The sequence below is a fragment of the Parasteatoda tepidariorum genome, chromosome 11, assembly GCF_982258835.1.
Source record: "Parasteatoda tepidariorum strain Cologne lab strain chromosome 11, Ptep-v5.0, whole genome shotgun sequence".
Taxonomy (NCBI): domain Eukaryota; kingdom Metazoa; phylum Arthropoda; class Arachnida; order Araneae; family Theridiidae; genus Parasteatoda; species Parasteatoda tepidariorum.
This window is the reverse complement of record NC_141765.1, coordinates 41,530,334-41,551,270: the sequence shown is the minus strand read 5'-3', so window position 1 is coordinate 41,551,270 and position 20,937 is coordinate 41,530,334. Positions and strand designations below refer to the sequence as shown.

The 20,937-nt window shown below is 38.4% G+C and overlaps 1 protein-coding gene across 5 annotated transcripts in view; it reads right to left on the bottom strand.

Annotated features, from left to right (window-relative positions):
- The window catches only part of LOC107448564 (divergent protein kinase domain 2A), a 61,523-nt gene extending 57,370 nt beyond the window's left edge, over positions 1–4,153 (bottom strand). Inside the window, exons 1-2 of one of the 5 annotated variants that reach the window (XR_015430394.1) lie at positions 3,694–4,153; positions 2,770–2,817 (exon numbers count right to left, since the gene is read on the bottom strand). The gene's annotated coding sequence lies outside the window, so the exon portion shown is untranslated. The remainder of the gene's footprint in view (positions 1–2,769; positions 2,818–3,693) is intronic. The other 4 variants (XM_016063812.4, XM_016063814.4, XM_043048707.3 and 1 more) reach the window with 4 other exon arrangements.
- Between the last annotated feature and the right edge of the window lie 16,784 nt (positions 4,154–20,937).

Below are 20,937 nucleotides of genomic sequence, written 5' to 3'. Positions count from 1 at the left end.
GAGGGTAATCTCAATAGCAACAGATACGTCCGTGAAGTGCTACAGCCCGAAGTCGTTCCTTTCCTTCAAGGCATCCCTGGAGCTATCTTTCAGCAGGATAATGCACGCCCACATGTTGAGCGGACTGTTAGAGACTTCTGTTCAGCACAACGCATGCAACTTCTTCCTTGGCCTGCTTATTCGCCGGATATGTCGCCTATTGAGCACGTGTGGGATATGGTTGGTCGGCGTCTCACTCGTGATCCGCGTCCTGCAGTTTCCAAAGACGAACTTTGGTTGCGCATACAAGCGATATGGAATTCTCTTCCTCAAGCAGATATTCAACATCTGTTTGACTCCATGCCAGGTCGTATAGCAGCACTTATTGCAGCGCGTGGTGGCTGCACCAAATACTGATTTCGGACGCTTAATTTGTTTCTTTTGTTTTGAAAATTTCATCATTTATTTGTATCAGTACAAGTCGTTTCTGCATTAAATTTCATTTGATTCTGATGATTCTTTCATGGTGTTGCATTTTCTACAAACAGCAGTTTATATATATATATGTATGAAAAAATAAATAACTACTAAGCATTCCGGAGATGAAAAAAAAAATTTTGCTCTAAATATGTACACTTTTCAAGCTCTTCTAAGTGAAATGATTGATTAAAAAATTTCTAAATGAGGCTGTTTCTCAAAAAATTGAAACTGAGTCGCTTACCTCAAAATAAATTTTAAAAAAATTAATTAATCAATTTTAAAATTAATTAATTAATCAATTTTAAAATTAATTAATTAATCAATTTTAAAATTAATGAATTAATCAATTTTAAAATCATAATATAAATAACTATGAACAGTTACATAGTTAAGCAGATTATATATTTATGCAGATTTTATAAGGCTACCGAGCCCCGTGGCAGAATCGCAGCGACACGGCGACATTGTCGCAGAGTGTTACAAAATTCTTGCAGAAAGATTTTTCTTTGGAAAAGCAAAAAAATTTCTTTTCTGCAGAAATTTACACGTAATATTTGAATCATGCATTTCAATAATCACTTTTTGACACGCTCAATTTACGCCAATAGTATCATAAATCTGTGTAATATTTCGATGGTATTTTCGGCATTCAGGAATATTGATTTTCATGTTTTTAAAATATCCCAATACATTTTAAGCAATATGGAAAATTCCAATCGTGCATTTGAGTATTTACTCTTTAAGGTAATAATTGTGTCGAATTTTCGACAGATATTTCTATTGATTTTTCCTTAGTTTTTAATCCGACATTTTAATACGATATTATTAATTACAACAACCTAATCTTGAAGCGAAACTGGCATTTGAGGTGTTCGATTTACATGATTCTTTCTTTCGGCAATTGCTACAATGGATTTCATGGCTTTAAATTATTTTCTTTATTGTGATGATTATTTACAAAAAGCGAAGAAGGAAATAATGAGTGCGATTATCTCTCAATAAAATTCAAGAATATCACCCATAATATTAGAATAAAGAACTATTACATGTTCAATTAATATATATATATGTATATATTATGTTTTTTTTATAAACACAGAGCTTTTGTTATTTCAAATTAGTAATATATATGCATGTTATTATTAAAAATATCTTGCAGAAAATATTAGTGCTGAAGAGTTCAGTCGCAGATAGCTCAGAAAAATTTTGTTACAGGGCTACTGAGGTGAAATACAATAGTCCAAAATCAACCTAAAAGAATATTTAGCCATATAAGTTTCATTCACATTTCACTTCATTAAAAAAATATGAGATGAAAACCAATGTAAGGAAAAGGAAAGCAGTGGTGCCGATCGTAAATAGTGTCAGTCATAAAAATAGTTGTAAATTTACAATAAAGATATTTATTATTTTCAAAATCAAAATAAGTCTACAAAAGCGAAACTTGTATAGTCTTGTATTGATCTTGCTTTAAACTGAAAAAGTAATTTTATTATGTTAAATAATAGTGGTACAGTACAATTAATTATGTATTTAGATGTAGAGAATAAAATATCAAAAGTGCATCTTGGGAATTTTTTTGTAACTCAATTTGTGAAAAGTTTCTGCACATTTGTACAAAATAACCTGTTTTAATACAGTTTACCTTAATTATTATTTAATTTTCTATTATTAATGTGATTTAAAAACAAAAATTGCACTTAGATTTATTTGTGGTGACTAAAAATTTAAAATGATGTATCCATTCATTGAACAGCCTATAGCTTAGTGAAAACTGATATTAATAAGTTAAAAGTTATAATTTCTAACTAATCAGTTTAAAATTTTGGTCATCTGGTTGACTTTACAGTGAAATTGCCTATTAGTTGTTATGATCGCATAAAGAAGTTAAATGAAGTGACTTTTTATATAAAATTTCAATTTATAGATTTAACAGAAGCAGATTATTACAACAAATAGTAAAACCTAACTACAGAAAGACAAAAGTGTCTCCTTTACATAATCAATAAAAGTAATGAGCAATCTAAGGAGAGATTTCCATATCATGATCTGTGGCAGAATAACCACCAAGTCTTGGCAACTTCCGGGCAGCGGCCCACGAGAAACAAAAACAAAACAAAAAAACCATTAAAGAAAAAGACTAACTCAAAAAGTATAAACTGTAGATACCCCCAGGCAAACATTTAGGTGTTTTTTTTTTTTTTTTTAAATTTGCAAATCTAAAATTTGGCACTTTGGCGATGGTAGTTGACGTGACAGATCACAGCACAGAAATATTCCCCAATCTAAATAAATAGAAGAGCTACTTACAAGAGTAAATTGGTTGTAACAGGCAATTTTTAAAGAGTCCTCTTTAGTCTGAAATATAAACATCGCCAAACATTAACAAAAATCAAAATGAAAGCTTTTTTAAGTTAAAATTACTCCTTTTTATGCATCGATAATGTAATATTAATTTTGAGTCAAATAGATTTTTTCTCCTCAAAAAAACTTAATAATAACTTTTGATTATCCGTTGGCAAACTAAGTTTAATATTTAAGTTTGCTAGAAATATAATTTTTGAAATTAAAAAATTTATTTTCGAAAGCTCACAAACTAAGTTTTTTTTTTTAAGAATAGAAATAACACTTTTCCCCATTATATTTAGCTGTGTTGTAACTTAAAAAATTATTTTAAAATTTACTAAAATAGAAAATAACTATTGATTACATCTAAGAAAATTTTTAATTACTAGTAAAATTGATTATAACACATAGCACACAAAATTCGACATACAAGTTTTATCCATTTATATTCTATCAAATATTACTTGAACGTCAAACTAAAAGCGACTTTTTGGCGCTGATCTCGACTAGGAATTCTTGCTTGTGTTAGAATAATAAATGCTGCAGTGTTTATTAAACGAAAGATGACTGCATATGCAGGCTTTCTTTCGACACGGAGATTTGTGTAATGTTTTAAAAATGTTATATTCAAAACATAAGTTATTAGAAGATTAGATCGTTAATTTAAAAAAAAATCATTTATGAATAACGCAAGATAATAACAGTATTAATAATTTGTCCATGACAGCCCCAATCTAGTAGCCGGGGCTTCGTAAAATTTTTCAACGAACATTGCACTACTACACTGAGATATGTAGTAAAAATATGTGATCTGAAGAAATAAAAACACTGAAATTATAATACCCCATTAATCCCATAATTAAAAGAAATAATTTTACAAAAACTTACTCGAGACCAGCTTGCGAGAGAGTGATTAGTTTCGTCAGACCCTGACTCCAGAATAACACTCAGGCATGCGCCTTGAAGATCTGTTGGCGTTTATCAAAATACTTTGTTTATTTGTCAAAATACTTTGATCAAAGTAAGCGAGTGTATCAGTAAGGAAACATTTATATAGAAATGTGACGATGTAAAACAAATTGGTTTTTGCTTACAAGAATTAAATTCTGCAGCAAGTTTCAAGAAATCTAAACGTGCTATTTGCCATGAGAGTATTGGTCATAGAAAAAGACGGTAGAAAGATCAATCACTTCACCAAACGGAAGTCACGGTAAACTTTGACATCACTGGTAACTAGCTCTACTCTATATCCACGCCCTCTAGAGAGCAGTTTGTTCAAGTAAAATTTCATTGAAGTTGTGTCTTTATAGCAGCTGTACAGTCACTCGAAAAAATAGCTGAGCACCGTGACCCTTGCAAAATAAAATTGGAAACGCAAAACGACACAATAAATAGTCTCAAGCCTCGATTCTCACTGCTCTTTTGTCGTGACACCATGATTGGAAACGTTCTCACTGCCCTCTCGTGAAGCAGTCCATTGTGTATGTGAAATGGTCCCCAGAAAGCCCTGTCCAATGCATTTTCAAGGGGTCTGCACCCAAACGCCCAATGTTGGCGTTGTGTGTATTTTAAAAAAATGGGACGAGTCCCCAATGAGGGGGACTCGTCCCATTTTTTTAAAAAAAAATGGCTTTTGACACAGAGTTAGATTTCGTGTCGGCAAAGGGGACATGTCCTGTGTGGACGCGTGCGCAACCAATTGTCCAGACACTGTGCGTGAAACACGTGCTGGCAACGAGTTGGATGAGGCATTTCCAACATTTCCTCCAAACAAATGGGGCAAGGCTCAGGTGGGGCGTAATACCAGCTTTCAAAAGGTAACGAGAACAGACAATTTCGAATTTCGCTGGCTAAGCGAATCCGCAAATCGTCTGTCAAGTTGTAGCCTTTCCTAAACCAGTCACACACAATATTCGACAACCATCTCATGCCGAAGCTATCAAAGCTCCGGTAAGCTGGGCTCAAGTGACTGACATTATTCTCGAAACGCAACTCTCGATCGAGAAATTGCTTAAAAGCACCCCTCACCTGCCTCACATCGGAATAGCCTTCCGGGTCGAGGAATCGAAGCACTGGATGCGCCTCGTCCCCCAATTCCACGACCTCTGGCTCTCCCATCAACAACACCTCCCGAGGAAAAGCATAGCATGGAAACACCTCATCGGGGGATTTGAGAACGAGATTTCTTACAATAAAAAGATTTGCCATTTTGAATCGACTCTATGTCAAAAAATATAACGGCTCCTCGGCGTGCAAGCCCTTTTTATAGACACACAGAGGGCGCTCCAGTCGTCCTGAAATGTTTTAGAAAATGCCACGTGACCTGAAAAGACGATGCATTTCCAGAAAGTCACGTGATGAGATTCACCTCACCGGATGCACTTTCAAGAAATCGAGCGACAAAACACATCCGCCAGATGCACTTTTAGGATATCACCGGATGTATTTCCAGGAAGTCGAGCGACACATCACATCCGCCAGATGCACTTTTAGAATATCACCGGATGTAATTCCAAGAAGTCGAGCGACACATCACATCCGCCAGATGCACTTTTAGAAGGTCACCGGATGTAATTCCAAGAAGTCGAGCGACAAAACACTTTCACCAGATGCACTTTTAGGATATCACGTGACAGGACATGGGAATTGTGATTGAAAGGTCAATGACCCAAGGTCATTAGAATGTTTGGATGATGCATGGAGAGATTGTCTCGAGACTCGAAGCTCGGGGGCTCAGCTGAAAAAAAAATTTTTTAAACCGGAAGTGGGCGTGGCCAAATGACAACTCAAAACTTGCATTTCGAAAATTTCAAATTTTGTCTCGACCCAAATTTTGCTGGACCCAAATCTGAGGCCGAGTGAAAAAAAATTTTTTATAAACCGGAAGTGGTGAAAAGATAAGTGTCTCAAGGCAAGGGTTTTCCAAAAAATGTCACGCGATTCCAAAGCCCATTTTCACCAAAAACCCGCATCCCAATACACGTCAAACCTATCCATTGTGTGACGCATCCAAAGCAATGCGTCCATTGGTCTACAGTCCAATCCATCCATTGGCATGTGACGCTCGATGGCCATCCCATTCAGTCTCGAGAAAATTTTTGCTCAACCCAAAATCTCCGGACGAGTGAAAAAAAAAAAAAAAAAAAAAAAAAAAAAAAAAAAAAATTAACCGGAAGTGGGCGTGGCCAACAACTCAAAACTTGCATTTCGAAAATTTGAAATTTGTCTCGATCCAAATTTTGCTAGACCCCAGTCTGTGGCCTCGAGAAAATTTTTGCTCAACCCAAAATCTCCGGACGAGTGAAAAAAATTTTTTTTCAATTTTGTAGTTATAAAAAATATTCTAATTTTTAATTGAATAAAAAAATTCTTATTTGTAATTAAAAAATGCTCAAACAGCAAACCTACCTAAATGCAAAGTGATTTGCAAAGTGAAAATTTTCATTTTTCTCATAATACACACCTTCAAAAACCCACAAAGCGTGGGAACCATCGTTTTAAACGATGAAATATAATAGATGGAAAAAATCCAACCCAAAAATCTGCTCTAGGATGTCAGATCCAAGTGCTATGGATTTCAGAACCCCCCCTCCATGGATGACACTGCACCTGTCCCGTGTCTCAAAAAAAAAAAAAAAAAAAAAAAAAAAAAAAAAAAAAAAAAAAAAAAAAAAAATTTTTTTTTTTTTTTTTTTTTTTTTTTTTTTTTTTTTTTTTTTTTTTTTTTTTTTTTTTTTTTTTTTTTTGGTAGTACTAGGGTGATGGTGTTGAACCAGCAGCTACATTGACAGTGACGTGTACTGTTGACGCGACTTGTCTTCTCAAATTTGCCACTTCTTCAGCCTGAGTGGCAATTTTTCGCAAAAGTGTTTCAATTTCCGTCTGCAGCTGGTCAATCCGTCGTTTCAATACATTTTTTTCCGATACGTTTTCTGCATTGATTCGTTCCATCTCCACTCTTTGCTTCTCCCTCATGTATTCCACGACACTCATCTGACGGGCTTGTGGTTTACTCAACGTGTAATAAGCATTTGCCATGCGTTGGCGCAAGGAATTTCCCTTTTGAATCTGAAACATCATGGCTTGTGCGTGATTCGAAAATGTAGGTTCACCTCCCGTGGGCTGGACGCGCATTACGTCGTTCTCGAACCAATACGCTCCGTAATCTCCGTCTGGATGAGGCGCCCAATCCCATCGCAATTGAATGCAACAGTTTGGAAGCGTCATAATCTCAGACACTTTCACGCGATACGTTTTGTAATTTGAACCAAACTTTTCACACTTCCAATCCAGTACGAGTTTATCGCGAAGTTTTCCTTTTAGCCATGTCATCACGCCGTGGCGGAAGAGACTGGCCATGTTCATGACGGAATGCTCGTGTAACGGGCGATTGATGTAAAAATGTCCGCGTCGCCCGTCGCCCGGCTTCTTGGATCCGGAGCATTGGGATTTTTCGCTCGATACATAATGAATGGCATTGGCCAAATGCATGGGCGAAACAATTTTTTTATGTCCTTTGCAATAGCGCTCGTTGGCACGAGATTGTTTAATCGACCTCCAAACCTTCAGGTAGGCAGCTCGATCTTGAACAGCCACAATCAAGTGGCGATGCAGTTTATTAGGATTTATGGTATTTCGTATGTCAATCTTGCAACCATCGCACAAGCACCAAAAGGACGACACCACCAGTTGACCCTCGTCAAACACGGACATTTTTTGTTTGAAACTGGCAAAGGCGTAGGATCGAATAAACACGTGATAAAGTGTCCACGCTTTGGAAAAATACATTCGAAACAGGGCCGCGGCCTCGCGTCCCAAATTGCTTTCGTCGTTGAACGGGTAAAGGGAACCCGTGTTGGTCAATGCTCGAAAGTCGCCGGGGTAGTTGTCGTAAAATCCAACTTCTTGTAAATCTGTGTCGAGGACTCTATGTTTAAGTTTACGACGTAATAATGAAGGGTCAAAAGATTTACATTCACATAAATCGGGAGCGGCAGAATCGATTGCAGAGGCTGTGGAGATTTCGACAGAATCGATTGCAGAGGCAGCACTGGTTCCAGCAGTGGCGTTGTCAGAGTGGATGAAGCGTTTTTTTTGTCTTTTTCTATTCCTCTTTTTGAACGATTCAAAGCATTCTTTTCTGTGAAAGTCGTCTTGAGTCGAATTTGAAAATGTATATTTTCCGCAAAAAATGCATTCAGTTTCTTCATTTAAACCATGTTCGGAACGGCAATGAGTCTCCCGATACTCTTTAAATAACAACTTTTTAACCTTTTTTACGCAATGTGGACAGGTGATGATTTGCTTGTCCCAATATCGGTACCCCCAGTACAATTTCAATCTCAAATCTGAATTCAAACTGATGTTGACGAGGTGTCCAAAATGTACCCAATACGAATCAGAATAGTCAAATGCTTCTCAGTGATGGAGCAATGGAATCGGCTGAAACGCTTTCACTCGAATGGAAAATTATCAAGACGCTCTCTTAGATATACCACAATTCAAAAAAAAAAAAAAAAAAAAAAAAAAAAAAAAAAAAAAAAAAAAAAAAAAAAAAAAAATTTTTTTTTTTTTTTTTTTTTTTTTTTTTTTTTTTTTTTTTTTGAGACACGGGACAGGTGCAGTGTCATCCATGGAGGGGGGGGGTTCTGAAATCCATAGCACTTGGATCTGACATCCTAGAGCAGATTTTTGGGTTGGATTTTTTCCATCTATTATATTTCATCGTTTAAAACGATGGTTCCCACGCTTTGTGGGTTTTTGAAGGTGTGTATTATGAGAAAAATGAAAATTTTCACTTTGCAAATCACTTTGCATTTAGGTAGGTTTGCTGTATGAGCATTTTTTAATTACAAATAAGAATTTTTTTATTCAATTAAAAATTAGAATATTTTTTATAACTACAAAATTGAAAAAAAATTTTTTTCACTCGTCCGGAGATTTTGGGTTGAGCAAAAATTTTCTCGAGGCCACAGACTGGGGTCTAGCAAAATTTGGATCGAGACAAATTTCAAATTTTCGAAATGCAAGTTTTGAGTTGTTGGCCACGCCCACTTCCGGTTAATTTTTTTTTTTTTTTTTTTTTTTTTTTTTTTTTTTTTTTTTTTTTCACTCGTCCGGAGATTTTGGGTTGAGCAAAAATTTTCTCGAGACTGAATGGGATGGCCATCGAGCGTCACATGCCAATGGATGGATTGGACTGTAGACCAATGGACGCATTGCTTTGGATGCGTCACACAATGGATAGGTTTGACGTGTATTGGGATGCGGGTTTTTGGTGAAAATGGGCTTTGGAATCGCGTGACATTTTTTGGAAAACCCTTGCCTTGAGACACTTATCTTTTCACCACTTCCGGTTTATAAAAAATTTTTTTTCACTCGGCCTCAGATTTGGGTCCAGCAAAATTTGGGTCGAGACAAAATTTGAAATTTTCGAAATGCAAGTTTTGAGTTGTCATTTGGCCACGCCCACTTCCGGTTTAAAAAATTTTTTTTTCAGCTGAGCCCCCGAGCTTCGAGTCTCGAGACAATCTCTCCATGCATCATCCAAACATTCTAATGACCTTGGGTCATTGACCTTTCAATCACAATTCCCATGTCCTGTCACGTGATATCCTAAAAGTGCATCTGGTGAAAGTGTTTTGTCGCTCGACTTCTTGGAATTACATCCGGTGATATTCTAAAAGTGCATCTGGCGAAAGTGTTTTGTCGCTCGACTTCTTGGAATTACATCCGGTGATATTCTAAAAGTGCATCTGGCGGATGTGATGTGTCGCTCGACTTCCTGGAAATGCATCCGGTGATTTTCTAAAAGTGCATCTGGCGGATGTGTTTTGTCGCTCGATTTCTTGGAAACGCATCCTGTGAGGTGGATCTCATCACGTGACTTTCTGGAAATGCATCGTGTGATTCTTTTCAGGTCACGTGGCATTTTCTAAAACATTTCAGGACGACTGGAGCGCCCTCTGTGTGTCTATAAAAAGGGCTTGCACGCCGAGGAGCCGTTATATTTTTTGACATAGAGTCGATTCAAAATGGCAAATCTTTTTATTGTAAGAAATCTCGTTCTCAAATCCCCCGATGAGGTGTTTCCATGCTATGCTTTTCCTCGGGAGGTGTTGTTGATGGGAGAGCCAGAGGTCGTGGAATTGGGGGACGAGGCGCATCCAGTGCTTCGATTCCTCGACCCGGAAGGCTATTCCGATGTGAGGCAGGTGAGGGGTGCTTTTAAGCAATTTCTCGATCGAGAGTTGCGTTTCGAGAATAATGTCAGTCACTTGAGCCCAGCTTACCGGAGCTTTGATAGCTTCGGCATGAGATGGTTGTCGAATATTGTGTGTGACTGGTTTAGGAAAGGCTACAACTTGACAGACGATTTGCGGATTCGCTTAGCCAGCGAAATTCGAAATTGTCTGTTCTCGTTACCTTTTGAAAGCTGGTATTACGCCCCACCCGAGCCTTGCCCGATTTGTTTGGAGGAAATGTTGGAAATGCCTCATCCAACTCGTTGCCAGCACGTGTTTCACGCACAGTGTCTGGACAATTGGTTGCGCACGCGTCCACACAGGACATGTCCCCTTTGCCGACACGAAATCTAACTCTGTGTCAAAAGCCATTTTTTTTTTAAAAAAATGGGACGAGTCCCCCTCATTGGGGACTCGTCCCATTTTTTTAAAATACACACAACGCCAACATTGGGCGTTTGGGTGCAGACCCCTTGAAAATGCATTGGACAGGGCTTTCTGGGGACCATTTCACATACACAATGGACTGCTTCACGAGAGGGCAGTGAGAACGTTTCCAATCATGGTGTCACGACAAAAGAGCAGTGAGAATCGAGGCTTGAGACTATTTATTGTGTCGTTTTGCGTTTCCAATTTTATTTTGCAAGGGTCACGGTGCTCAGCTATTTTTTCGAGTGACTGCGTGTCGAGTAGGCGCAGAGCCGTGGAGAGCCGTCAAACCGAATCTGGGGTCTGGTTTGACGGCTCCCGCCATTGACGCCTTGTTAAAGACCTTTTTTCAGTGGACCCCCTGTGACAGGAGGAGGCAGACACGTTTCCAATGCAACCTTTGGAAGTGGGTCATCGTAGAGTGAATCCCTGAGGGGTTCCTCCAGGTTATTCTAGGCAGACTCATCGATTGTTTGATACCTCACTCGATATATTTCGTTGGAAAGTCTTTGCGTAAAATCCAACTCTGCTCCATGGGGGTCTCGTGGACCCGGGTGCTACCAAAATATTTTACTCGTCGAGACAAATTGTTTGATACCTCACATGATACCCTACATGATTTACTTTGCGAAAATGTTTTTCCAACTCTGCTCCATGGGGGGTCTCGTGGACCCGGGTGCTACCAAAATATTTTACTCGTCGAGACAAATTTTTTGATACCTCACATGATACCCTACATGATATACTTTACAAAAACGTTTTTCCAACTCTGCTCCATGGGGGGTCTGATGGACCCGGGTGCTACCAAAATTTTTTACTCGTCGAGACGAATCTATAGATACCCCACACGATATGCTTTGCGAAAATTTTTTCCCCACTCTGCTCCATGGGGGGTCTCATGGCCCTCAAAATATTTCTTTCGTCGAGACGAATCTATTGATACCCCACATGATACCCTACATGATATACTTTGCGAAACTGTTTCTTCCAACTCTGCTCCATGGGGGGTCTGATGGACCCGGGTGCTACCAAAATATTTTACTCGTCGAGACGAATCTATTGATACCCCACATGATATGCTTTGCGAAAATTTTTTCCCAACTGTGCTCCAGGGGGGGTCTCATGGCCCTCAAAATATTTTTTTCGTCGAGACGAATCTATTGATACCCCACATGATATACTTTTCGAAAATTTTTTCCAACTCTGATCCATGGGGGGTCTGATGGACCCGGGTGCTACCAAAATTTTTTACTCGTCGAGACGAATCTATAGATACCCCACATGATATGCTTTGCGAAAATTTTTTCCCAACTCTGCTCCAGGGGGGGTCTCATGGCCCTCAAAATATTTTTCTCGTCGAGACGAATCTATTGATACCCCACATGATACCCTACATGATATACTTTGCGAAACTGTTTTTTGCAACTCTGCTCCATGGGGGGTCTCATGGACCCGGGTGCTACCAAAATATTTTTCTCATCGAGACGAATTTATTGATACCCCACATGATATGCTTTGAGAAAATTTTTTCCCAAGTCTGCTCCATGGGGGGTCTCATGGCCCTCAAAATATTTTTTTCGTCGAGACGAATCTATTGATACCCCACATGATATGCTTTGAGAAAATTTTTTCCAACTCTTATCCATGGGGGGTCTGATGGACCCGGGTGCTACCAAAATTTTTTACTCGTCGAGACGAATCTATTGATACCTCACATGATATACTTTGCTTGAATTTTTCAAATTGTACCATGGGGGGTCCATCCAACCCCGGGTGCTACCAAAATATTTTTCTCATCGAGACGAATCTATTGATACCCCACACGATATACTTTGCTTGAATTTTTCAAATTGTACCATGGGGGGTCCATCCGACCCCGGGGGCCAGCAAAATTTTCAGCTCATCGAGACAAATCTATTGATACCCCACACGATATACTTTGCTTGAATTTTAAATAATGTCCCATGGGGGTCCGATGGACCCGGGAGCATTCAAATTATAGATTGACTATCAATCTCTTATATAATCTAAAGTCGCTTCTGATTGGTTCAAACTTTTCAAAATTGGGTTTAAAAGGAGCTCCTTCAGCGTTGGAAATCAGTCGCAGCCGCGACTCCACCTTGAGAAGATATGCCTGAAAAATTTACAAGTCTGAACTAGATGAACGACTGGCCGACGATTGCCGTCTGCCTTGCCGAAGCTCTCTCTGATATTTGCCGGAACGATCTGCAGCCTTTGCCGTCGACCAGGAGCAATTGAAGACACGTCTTGACTCGAGGAAGAACTTTTGAATAATGATATTGATGACAAAATACTTCTTGAACTTTCAAATCCTGAATGAGGAGTGAAGAGACTGGGTACTCGCTGGCTAGTTAAAGCCCAATCTCAAAAAAAAAAAAAAAAAAAAAAAAAAAAAAAAAAAAAAAAAATTTTTTTTTTTTTTTTTTTTTTTTTTTTTTTTTTGAGATTGGGCTTTAAAAGCGCTGGTGAGATCTGGGATCTTCACTGTATTGGCAAGCAGTCACCAGCCCTGGAGAGCCTCTACAGTCATCTCGTTACGATGGATGAATCTACAGCTGAATAGGATTGTGCGCAGGGACCGCTGCCGCTGCTACTCTCTATCTTATACCTTTTGCATGTGTGTGCTCCTTTTCAACATTATCTGCGACTAGCCTGGCCAACTGGAAGCGGATAATGTCTTTCTCTTTGCATGTCTCTTTGCTTGCTGCGCAAATTGAGTTTTCGGATGAAACAATCCTATTCAGCTGTGGACGTCTGTCGTAACGAGATTAGCTTTTTTTTCAGGTCCGGACCCGATGGAATGTTCCAGCCATGAGATGACAGAAGAAGCGTTGCCTTAAAGAATTCGAGAGAAATTGGAGATAATCGAGAGAAATAGCTGAATTAAAAAAAATCGAGAGAAATTGGAGTAAATCGAGAGAAATAGCTGAATTAAAAAAAAATCGAGAGAAATAGCTGAATTAAAAAAAATCGAGAGAAATAGCTGAATTAAAAACTCTAATGTTTCATTAGAGAGGGAGACTCTGCGGTCCAGCGGAGAGAGGGAGGATGGTGACATCACGACGATGTCATCGAGAAGAGCATGTTCCCGTAGGGGCTTCGGCCCAACGAGAAAACCCGTAGTCGCTACGGCGGCTATGATGCACATATTGCAGGTCGGAGTTGCATTAGCAATACCGAGGTAGCGTTCCCGTAGGGGTTTCGGCCCAACGAGAGAACCCGTAGTCGCTACGGCGGCTATGATGCACATATTGCAGGTCGGAGTTGCTTTGGCAATACCGAGGTAGCGTTTCCGTAGTGGCTTCGGCAGCTATGAGGAGAGCTTATTTTTTTCAGGTCCAGACCAGCAGGTAAGTATTTTTTTTTCAGGTGGAGACGACCCGATGGAATGTTCCAGCCATGAGATGACAGAAGAAGCGTTGCCTTAAAGAATTCGAGAGAAATTGGAGTAAATCGAGAGAAATAGCTGAATTAAAAAAAATCGAGAGAAATAGCTGAATTAAAAAAATCGAGAGAAATAGCTGAATTAAAAACTCTAATGTTTCATTAGAGAGGGAGACTCTGCGGTCCAGCGGAGAGAGGGAGGATGGTGACATCACGACGATGTCATCGAGAAGAGCATGTTCCCGTAGGGGCTTCGGCCCAACGAGAAAACCCGTAGTCGCTACGGCGGCTATGATGCACATATTGCAGGTCGGAGTTGCTTTGGCAATACCGAGGTAGCGTTTCCGTAGGGGTTTTGCACCCCCCTATGAGATATTTTTTTGGAGCTTATGTGTTGATCATGACCCTATCCATGGATAGAATGTTTAAGATTTAGATTAGATTTAGATTTAGTTTTAGATTTAGTTTTAGGTTTAGATTTAGTTTTAGATTTAGATTTAGATTTAGATTTAGTTTTAGTTTTAGATTTAGTTTTAGTTTTAGATTTAGATTAGTTTTAGATTTAGATTAGTTTTAAGTTGGATGATGGTACCTCATCCCCCTCACTAGTGTGGATCTAGTGAATTTTTTTTGCCGTTTGGATGACCTTGAAAATGGACTTTGAAAATTTTGCGTTGTTTAGAATTAGTTTTAGATTTACAATTAGTTTTAAGTTGGATGATGGTACCCCCCATCATCCCCTCACTAGTGTGGATCTAGTGAATTTTTTTTGCCACTTGGATGACCTTGAAAATAGACTTTGAAAAATCTAAACACAACTTTAAAAAATTTTTTTAGCTTCAAAAAAAAAAAAAAAAAAAAAAAAAAAAAAAAAAAAATTTTTTTTTTTTTTTTTTTTTTTTTTTTTTTTTTTTTTTTTTTTTTTTTTTTTAGCTGCTATTTAAAACCATGCGTAGAGTCTTGAGAATCTCAGTTTATCAGAATTTTTTGGAGCTGTCAAAACTTGCAAATTTCTTGGAGCTGTCACACCTTGCCAATTTCTTGGAACCAGCCTCTTTAAAAGTCGCTTGTGATTGGTTCAAATTTTTGAGCAGCGAGTATAAAAGGCGCTCACACACAGTTGAAAATCACTCGTTGCTGCTCCAGCATCCGGAGATAAAGTCTGAAAAAACTCTTAGCTTGACTTGATCACAACCCAAAGACCTGTGGAAATTGGACGACTGAATAGCATCATGGCCAGCAATCATCCATACATTTCAACTGATGAGGACAATAGTGAATTTACAGCCACATTGGCTCGAGTGCAAGCCAATGCTCGTGACCAAAATGAAGAGGACACTGAAATTATTTCACTATTCTCGCCACCCATGACTCCTACTCCTGTGGATCCACCCATTTCGACAAAGTCTACGGAGAGGATACACGATTCCAGCCAACATGGCACGTGGCGAAGAATGTCTGAGCGTCCAAGAAATTCAAACTCTGATCCCTCTGGCTGGAAGCGTCCCAGAGATTTCTATACGCCTCGTCATCGTCCGACAAAGTTCTCATGCACACCTCGTAGATTGGATTTTTCTAGACAGTCTGCCTTCCAACGCTATCCTTCGAGATGGAGGGAGACGCCTCGTGCTCAGCCACCACCCAAATACTACCGTTACCAACACAGAAATGCGTTTGCAGTCCTGTGCTTGCGCTCGGATGGATTTACAATCACCAATGGTTATGTGTGCAAGTCGGGCGACGGATCCATTCCGAAGCAGGAGCTCTTTGATAAACTGTCGAGCCTAAACGCAACGACCCTCGTCTTACCAGACGACACGACACGGAAATTATGGAGCGACATCCTGAGCAGGTGGCCGAAATATCATCCAGCCCACGATATAAAGATTGTGACTCTGGATACTTTGCCTGAGCCGCCCATCGGAATGTGCGAGTCTTGTGGTCGAGAAGAGTGTCACCGTTGGATTGCAGTAGTGGGTGGTATTTCACGCTACCTGAATATGTACTTTAAACCAATATATCATTGATGCTGTAAATCATTTTGAATAGATGAATAAAAAAAGTTGTATTGAACAATGTCTCATCCTTCCAAATAATGTAAAAAAAAAAAAAAAAAAAAAAAAAAAAAAAAAAAAAAAAAAAAAAAAAAAAAAAAAAAAAAAAAAAAAATTTTTTTTTTTTTTTTTTTTTTTTTTTTTAAAATTAGGGTTTATAATGTAGGGTTTGTCCACACAATTCACATTATTGATGTACTCTGTCTCAAGTCAAATTCTTTCATAGTCGCATCTGCTTACAATGTTTTTCAAACTGCACGCCAATTCCAGAGTGCCGCCGTTGACGTGTGCCGTGGGAGGAGATGGACATTTGTATTGGTACGTCTCAGATCTTGAAAAGATGTTTTTAGATGAAGTGATTCCTATATTTCACAACTTTATCCAAGACTATCTTGTAACAGGCGATCAAATTTTATTTAAGCCTCTCAATACTTTGACAAAAGAGTGCAAACTCATTACGACTTGTGTATGGATGGAATTTCTAAGAGTTTTTTTTCCACCAATGCATGTATGGTGGTTACGTCTGTTCTTCAAATCCAAGCTCATGGTACGGAATGAATGTCTCTTTATTGCAAGATACGACAATTACTGTGTGGAAATCAAACCTAATGACGATGTTGGAGATGTCACGTACGATCAATTTATTCGAAAATTTGTTCATCTAGTAATGAACTTCAGAGGAAGGACATTTAAAATGCCTGAAAAGTGTCCATCTGAGGCTTTGAAGGGAATTTGTCACATTCATAAAGCAAATGACCCACCTTATTGCGACACTCCATCTTATGCTTTGATTAAAAATTGTCCATTTAACGGCAAGCGCGGAGCAGGATTGTCTTGTCTACCATAACAAAAAATTTCTTGAAGCTCTCAAATTTAGAATAATGCTTTATTGTTAAAACGTCATTGACAATGAAAAAAAAAAAAAAAAAAAAAAAAAAAAAAAAAAAAAAAAAAAAAAAAAAAATTTTTTTTTTTTTTTTTTTTTTTTTTTTTTTTTTTTTTTTTTTTTTTTTTTGACATTGTAGTTTAAAGCTAGACGTTTAGGCTTATGATCTCAGACTCGTCAGAATTTCTTGAAGCCCTCCAACTTGCAAGTTTAGAATTTCTCGGAGCTCGCAACTTTAGAATTTCTCGGAGCTCTCAACTCTAGAATTTCATGGAGCTCGCAACTCTAGAATTTCATGGAGCTCCCAACTTTAGAATTTCATGGAGCTCCCAACTTTAGAATTTCATGGAGCTCCCAACTTTAGAATTTCTTGGAGCTCCCAACTTTAGAATTTCTTGGAGCTCCCAACTTTAGAATTTCTTGGAGCTCACAGCGTTAGATAATACTTACTCAAGTTCAAACGTCAATAGCTACGTTAAAAAAAAAAAAAAAAAAAAAAAAAAAAAAAAAAAAAAAAAAATTTTTTTTTTTTTTTTTTTTTTTTTTTTTTTTTTTTTTTTTTTTTTTTTTTTTTTTTTTTACGTTGTAGTTTAAAGCTAGACGTTTAGGCTTATGATCTCAGACTCGTCAGAGTTTCTTGAAGCCCTCCAACTTGCAAGTTTAGAATTTCTCGGAGCTCGCAACTTTAGAATTTCTCGGAGCTCGCAACTCTAGAGTTTCATGGAGCTCCCAACTTTAGAATTTCATGGAGCTCCCAACTTTAGAATTTCATGGAGCTCCCAACTTTAGAATTTCTTGGAGCTCCCAACTTTAGAATTTCTTGGAGCTCCCAACTTTAGAATTTCTTGGAGCTCACAACGTTAGATAATACTTACTCAAGTTTAAACGTCAATAGCTTCGTTAAAAAAAAAAAAAAAAAAAAAAAAAAAAAAAAAAAAAAAAAAAAAAAAAAAAAAAAATTTTTTTTTTTTTTTTTTTTTTTTTTTTTTTTTTTTTTTTTTTTTTTTTTTTTTTGACGTTGTAGTTTAAAGCTAGACGTTTAGGCTTATGATCTCAGACTCGTCAGAATTTCTTGAAGCCCTCCAACTTGCAAGTTTAGAATTTCTCGGAGCTCGCAACTCTAGAATTTCATGGAGCTCTCAACTCTAGAATTTCATGGAGCTCGCAACTCTAGAATTTCATGGAGCTCCCAACTTTAGAATTTCATGGAGCTCCCAACTTTAGAATTTCTAGGAGCTCCCAACTTTAGAATTTCATGGAGCTCCCAACTTTAGAATTTCTTGGAGCTCCCAACTTTAGAATTTCTTGGTACACTCATTGGAATTTTTGGAGCCCTCAAAACTTACAAATTTTGTTGGATGAAAAATTTGGACACTCTCTCAAAGCCAAGACAATGTGAATATGAGCAACATGCACCTGTACGTTTGAGTATCACGAGATCCAAGACCTAAACAATTCAATCTTGGCATAACTAGAGTCGTAAAAAATGGGACGAGCTCCCAATTAGGGGAGCTCGTCCCATTTTTTACGGGAACTCGTCCCATTTTTTTTCAAGTCTAGAATCAAATCCTTAAAATTCCTGTCGGCAAATGGGGCACGTGCTACGCCTCCTATTCCATCGGTAAATACACTGCGCGTGAAAAAAATGTCCACAGTCCAATTTTACACCAGTCACTATACGACTGAGGCATATGGCGCAATCCTTTGGCTCCTGAAAAGGGAGAGGTTGAACATCTTGCCAGTAAATGAAATTCAAAATCTCAAGGCCTACTCGGCACGTCAGTTCTTCACTCAAGATCCATTGCTTTCTCCACCAGAACTTGACGATTTTCTGGAGCCATCGGATACCAAAAAATCGCCACGTCTTCCATCGCCAGTCTCCTGGCACGTGCAAATACCGGGTCGGCAAATCAGAATCAATAAACTTGAAAAACTGTAGGTCCCGTTTGTGAAAATTGGAGTCTATGGCCAAGAGCAAATCGATGTCAGGCTCCTGCCTTTCAACCGGCGCAGACAAATCGTAAATTGGGAAGGGTAGTATCTGCCAAGCGCTCTCACCCCAGAGTGCTGAAAAATGGTCTTCTTCCACCACACGGGACGAATGAGTGAGGATAAATTCGACAACTTCAGAAGGAGTCATTCTGAATATGAACGACTGCTCTGCACGGGCTGAGGCTTTTATACCCGTGAGACAGGATGTGCGCTGGGATTTTGAAAGTAGCAGCAAGGAGCAGTTTTTAGAGTGTCGTCCAAAACATCCTGTGACGCAATCAAAATGTCTAAAATTCTCCTCGCGACCGGATACATGTCTCACAGTACATCCCGTTTGGGCTTGTCCACAGGAAGTGAAAGAGTTGAAGTGCTCGTCGATATGACAAAAAAATATCCGGTGGAATAGACGTCACGTCCTGTTGGTGAGGAAAAAACGCATCTCCTAAACATCGTTAAAAAAAAAAAAAAAAAAAAAAAAAAAAAAAAAAAAAAAAAATTTTTTTTTTTTTTTTTTTTTTTTTTTTTTTTTTTTTTTTTTTTTTTTTTTAGATATTCTAGTCAAGCATCGACGAGTGGATGCTTGTAGAGAGTCATAGCGTGGATCCTCTGGATGTACAGAGTCCAGCATCAGAGTCCTCACGGGTATATTTACAAAACTTTTTCAGTGGTGTCTCCACTCGTGCTTCAACGTCTTGCTGTAGGCATCGATCGACCTCTGATCTTAACGCAAAAAAACTAGTTCCCTCGTTAAATTGTTGACCAAACAAGATTTTGTCGGCAGACTTTTCCACAGGATAGACATTGGATGCCGCGGTACAAATACGAGCCATGTTTTTCTTGGGAGCCTCAAAACTCAATACTTCGATGGGGGAACGTTCTGGATGTCTGGCTAAACCTTCTCGGGTCAGGGGGAGGGGAACTCCCGTTCGGCATTGGTACTTGACAATGGTCATGACATCTTTGTAATACACGTCGTTGGTAATCAATTGGCGTTTGGCCACGCAAGCCACGTTGAAAAAATAACTCACCAAACCACATTTTTGAAAAACGAGACGAATATCCGAAAACCCTTCCACGCGGTTGAGGCGACGCAGCAAAGGGAGGGGTGTTTTATGATACAAGACTTTATCCTGAACGACAATGTATGGAAAATGTATCAAATATTTGAATGAACCATCCGCAGTTTTGGCTTGATTGAATGGACCATTGCTTTCCAACAAACCAGCTTCGGGAAGACGATCCATTAAATCTATATGACGCGTAAATAGCGTCGCATATCCTCCACGACGTGGGGCCATTTCAAAAATTTGAACGTGATTGATGTAACAATACAGTTCATAAAGCATCATTTTATCCACGCGGTAGATGGGTTCCACTGAAGAGCAAGATTGTAAATGTTTGCTGTCCAAGGTGCCTTGGGTTTCTGTTTTGGTCACTCGGCACGTGAGTTGAATACCGAAAGCATCACCGGGTGTGGGGAATCGCTTGATGATGGCCTTTACAAATTCAAAACACAGTGTGGGAATAGCATCTTGTCGCTCATTCAACACTCGCAAGTCGGGCAATGATGCTTCCAAATGCTTTTGGAAATGATGAATAACAGCTTCTATGCTATGAGGTTGAATCATGTGCAGCATGTGTTGATACAAATTGGGTTCCACACGAGCCACATATTGAAACAAGACATTTGCCTCAGTCATGTTGAGAGAGAGCTTTCAATAAAAAATTAATTTCCAAAAAGTAAACTATATATACTGGGAGCTTGGCTTAAATTGACATCGTTAAAAAAAAAAAAAAAAAAAAAAAAAAAAAAAAAAAAAAAAAAAAATTTTTTTTTTTTTTTTTTTTTTTTTTTTTTTTTTTTTTTTAACGTTGTAGTTTAAAGCCAGGCGTTTAGTCTTATAATCTCAGACTCGTCAAAATTTCTTAAAGCCCTCCAACTCTCAACTTTGAATTTCTTGGGACTCGCCACTTTAGAATTTAATCAAGGTCTCAACTTTAGAATTTTAACGTTGTACATTTAAGGTGAGCTTTGAGTATCAATCCTCATAGCTTATCAAAATATTTTTGGAGCGAGTCTTGTATTCTCTCAGTTTGATAATTTAACCATTTAATTCTAAAC